Consider the following 5,411-nt stretch of genomic DNA (forward strand, 5'->3'; position numbering starts at 1 on the left):
TATATATATATATATATATATATATATTTATTTTAATATTAATTATAAGATTTAAAACGCGCGCGCATCTCATTTATGTGATACACCATGCAACACTGGTCTGCTGGATATATAGATAGATAGAGAGAGATGATAGAATATATAGAGTGAGATAACACATGAAGTCAAAGGCCCTCTATTATCGAAAAAACGAGATGGACATTTTCTCTGGTCGACGATGACAATAATAATAATAATGACGACGTTTCTTAAAAACGTGAAAATTCACAGATCCGGACTCTGCGTTGTGATATCTCCGCTCGTAGGGCACGTAGAAAAAAAATGAAAGCACTTTTATTATACAATTTTAGTATTTCCTGTCGATTGAGCGTATGTAGAACTTGATCGGTTCAGTCGTTACTGAGATCTGATCATCTCGATCCCGAAAAATTCTCAGTTTCGCGTAAAGGAGGCACGGCAGTGTCGCGCGCTTGGCTTAGCGCCGAGACACTACCGTGTCTCCAGACATGTATGTTCTTTATGTTAAATGAATATAATAAATATAAACTGTAAAGTTATTGAAACAATTTAAAAAATATGTTAAAGTAACACAATTTTTACGTATTTAGTAAATATGTTATAATTTACAGAATAAGGGTGTTGATTTTACTCTTGTGGCGATCCGCCACCAGAGGTCCATCAAGATTCACGCAGATTCTCGCAAGTATTCGAGACACACGAAATAGAAAAATAATATCCCTTTATATAGAACCTCGATCTTAAAAATCCCAGGTGTCCTTAGACACATACCTTAGTAGGCTTCCACTATAACTCCTTACTGACGAGTCCAGTAGTGAGGGTTGGAACGAAACACCGCAGCAAATCACATTTCCGTTGTTCCTTAAGGGGCCAAAAAACTCTATTACAGGAATGGTAGTGTTGTTAGGCGAATCAGTTGTTTAGAGAACATTATATGTTAATTTTGTCATAATAATTATGTTGATTGTACACATAACTCTCTTCAAATTTTATTCAAGATTACATTCCATTTATGTTGAAATATAAACATCCGTGTTATCATTCAATATATTCATATTATGTTAAATTAATACAAAAATTTGAGTGGACCGTTTGGGACATGTGATTTATGTTAAATTTAACATATTTTTTCCAACTGTGTATGAAAGCATTCTAAACTTTCTAAAATAATTCGAATAAATCGGAAATGAATCATTATGAAATAATTATCAATTCGCGACCATTACCAATATCTGATATGTAAAAGTGTCTTTTGCATTTACAGTACTTTTACGTTATTTATAATTTTAGATTCTGTAAATGGAATTATTATACTTTGCTGAAAAATACTGATTGATTTTTGCGAGAAACTTATATTTAGTTTATTCAATCGTTGTATCTCATTCCATTTTACGAAATAGATTTCTCGCCAGTAATCTATTAACAGTAAGTGATAAAATGTGTTGTCAAAGACGCGTACAATATAATAATTTATCTCAACGATAATCCGATATAATTAACAATACTTGTTTCTTGCAAATGAAAACACTCTGGAAACGTACTTTGTCTGAAATTTCATTAAATACTGCTAGTTTTGCAAATATCGGGGTAAAGTGAATGACATGTAAAGGCAATATATACTCAAGGGCACTACTAATTAGGAAACTTGAGTGATTAAACGTGGCTAAGTCGAAGACTGTCTCTAGAGGCGATCTCCCACGTGATCTGCTTTTGGTTTATCTAATCTATCGTGAACTTGTCCCAGATTCATGCGATCCGTTTACTTATAATTTTGAATTACGATGTTCCGTGCGCGGCCGATACGTAACTATGAAATTACCCATCATGAATCACCCTATGGCTTTGCTGCAATTCGTTAACTGCATTCGAGCGTCGATGGGAATTATTCTGATCGATTTGAAGCGCGAAATTCATGAGCATCCATAAATTTCCATTATGCTTCAACACTCTTGCGTCAACGATATTTACGAATTCGGTCATTCTCTTTCAATATGAATTTTATAAGATGGAGTTAATTATAATAAAGGACAAATGTTCTTTGAATAAGTGTTTCGAAACATTCCTATCATAAACTTTCGACGATGAGAATTTTCAACGGTTTAATTAAGAATTTCACACGATTGTGACGTAGATAGACTTCGAAATTTGTCCAAACTCCAACCACAGTAAGTAACCTCGGTGACAATATAAGTTAAAGCCACTTTTAATATTAAAAGGTCTGTAAAATGATTATGAAGCTGGCGCCGCCCGGTCACCGATTCCATTTTTCTTCCGCGGAGTTTTACGATCCGCGAGAACAATCTAAACGTTTCTAACTTGCATAAAAATCGTATTTTCTTTCGACGAGACGTTCGCAATCTTGAAACGATCGATCACGGCTACGGCAGATTTTATACTCTCTTGGAGATACGTAAGCGTAATTTAAATTGCGACACCCAAAATTTTCTCAAATCTCTGCCATTGATCATCTTTTCATTCGATCCGTATATATGACACGCCGCGTCGCGTCGGGACGATCATGTCGTCGGTACATAACGGGTAGAATTGAATTTCTGAAACGCGTGAAACGTCACGTCGTGTCGCAACGTCTTCGTGCGCGCGTTCTCGAGCAAAGTCTTTTCGCGCCGTGTCGCGATGCTCGAATAATATGAAGAGTATTATATAGGTAAAGGAGTACGATCTTAGGGAAAGACGAGGGCTATTTTTACAGAGGGCTATTTTTAAGATTCGTGGGAAAAATACTAGGACGAGAACGCGAAAAATGCACTCTCTGTGATCGAGTAACAATGAACGTGTTTATTAAGGGGTTATATACACTCGCAGCACGAAAAATGACGACACTTTCACGATTTTTTTCGACAGCACAATAAAAATTTATTTAAAAACTATTAATGGTATCATTTAGTACATGTTTTGGAGTACATGTCAAATTTTTTTTGTTAAAAAATATTTTAAAATGGCGGAACTGCAGCTGTTGCCCTGGAGCGCCTAGTTTTCAGCATCACTTGCGGCGGACAAGATTACTCGGGAACGGATCATCTGAAATCAAAATGTAAAAAGATTTCGTTAGTATATCGTATTATCTAGTAGATGAACGAAGAATTTGTCAAAATTTCCATTATTAATAAAATGGCGACGGTTTAAACAAAAAGTTCATTTTTCAAGGTGTTAAATTTTCAAGTTTTTTGCCGTAAAAAAAAAGTTTTTGATTAAACTGAAAATCCTTCGTTCATCTACTAGCTATTACCATAATAAATAAGTGGTTCAAATTTCGCATTGATCGGATTGATAGTTTTTTAGTAATCGTGTCCACCGCAAAGGCATTTTCGAAAAAATACAATTTCGAGATAATCACGTTAGTTTCAACTTAGCTTCTTTCATGTTTAAAATTAATTTATTTATACTTACATCGAGTTGTCGATTCCGGAACCATATTGTACCCCTTCTGCATCCTCTGCAGCCAGAATATCGATTTGTTGCTGTCTTCGAGCCATTCTTCCGTTTCTTGTGGCAAGACACAACGGCAACGTCGCAGGTAGTGCGCTATAAATAGCTATATCTTCGAAACTAATCTCTAAAAGCTCCGATTGTTGCAAAATTTGGTGAGAATTTTCTCGAGACTATGTACTTCAAGAATATGCAATAAAAAAAAATGCATTTTTTCGACCAACACGAGTATATAACCTCTTAAGAGCAATAGAAAACAACAAAAAAATAAAATAAAGTACTTGATAATAGCATAAACAGGAAAATATTAACAAAAAAATTACAAAATAAAATAAAGCGCTTTAAGCAAGCGAAGAGACGTACTCGTGGTGAAAAGGAAATAAAATTAATCGAACTCGCACGAGAACAGATGATATCGAGACGCTAACAAAGATAATCCAACATCGAATAGCGGGAAAGATAGGTAACAAAATTAAATAAACTAGTCAGAAGAGCTATAAACTATAACTAATCCACGAATAAAGGTTAATCAGAAATTACCGTCGCAAAATGGTCGAAATTAATACACTAATCATGCGCTAGTCACGCCGAGCAAGATGGAATACTACGCCAGAATAGCACGAAATACTCGAATGTGGCCGGAAATATTACAGAATACAAACTAAAAAAAACCATGCAAGATTGCGCCAAAGTTAACGCGAGAACATTATAACCGGCACATGCCAGTTATACTACAATAATCGAGAACATTTCGCAAGAATTACATTTATCGTTCGTCTACGAACGTTACGTTTGACAACAAACAGACGACGCTCGTCGCGTATAACACCAACACTCCGATTCTTCGCAATTTAGCATAATATCGGCTTCTTCCGACATTTCCAACGCGTAATAAACTATTTCACATTCACACATAGGCACTGCGATACAATACTTAATGTCGAGCGGCTTGCTCCATGCGAAGCTCACATTCAAGGGCTCAATAATTTCAAATCTACCAGAAGCACTAAACGACATTCACGCCGAAACTCTACGTTGCGGTCTTGAACGACCCGCTTTCCACGCGGCAGCCGTAGTCCCGCGAGTAACCGATGACGGAAATTCACGACAATGATCGCCCTCGAACGCTCTTTCTCGCGCAGTCGTCCCGATAACGAACGTGCACGGGCTTTTCTGTTTTCAGCCGTCGCGATCTCCAGGAGGCCCGCTCTACGACTCTACTGAATCCCCGGTAGTCGATCACCCTCGAGCCTCTCACGCTTGACGCCGAATGCCTCAAAATGTATGCCAAGAATGCACCGCTAATGGCGGCTTCGCGACACTACCAAAATGGCAATTCGACGGCAGAATGTGTCCCTTGCCCCGATGCATGCGACTTTACAACATTAAAATATCGTGGAGTAACCTCATCGATAATCTCCGGATTTAAGGCCCTCGGGCATTTCTTCTCTCTCGCTCGATAGCGACGGGCGTTTTCGTCGTCGGGTTGGAATGTCCGCCAAGTACGCTCGTCGAGACGAAAAAGCCATGAAAATCGCGATCGATGCGCAATCAATACGACATCTTCCTCGGAGGGGCGCGCAGCTGCGTCACGCTTTTCCACGACCAATCTGCGAGCTCGCGGTCCTCCGCGCTCAGTTTCGTGTCTAGCAAGGTCTTGTAGAGTGTTTGGGTCCCCGCGAGCTTGGGGTCGATTCTGTAATTCAAGTGAGATCACTCACTTTTCGCACTTTCATCTCACGCGAGTTTGTTCGCGCGATTCTACAAGGAGGGTCGTTTCTCTACTTTTAACATGGTGAAAAGGTGAGCCAACTCACATCGTGTGATTCCCTAACTTTCATCATAGCGAAAATGTGAGCAATCTCATGGGAGTTCGTTCGGCAAGAAATTTCTTGTCGAAATGGTGAAATCCGAAAGAGAGACTGAGTAAAACTAAAGAAAAACTA

Source organism: Cyphomyrmex costatus, unplaced genomic scaffold (genome assembly GCF_001594065.2).
Source record: "Cyphomyrmex costatus isolate MS0001 unplaced genomic scaffold, Ccosl1.0 scaffold1682, whole genome shotgun sequence".
Lineage (NCBI taxonomy): Eukaryota > Metazoa > Arthropoda > Insecta > Hymenoptera > Formicidae > Cyphomyrmex > Cyphomyrmex costatus.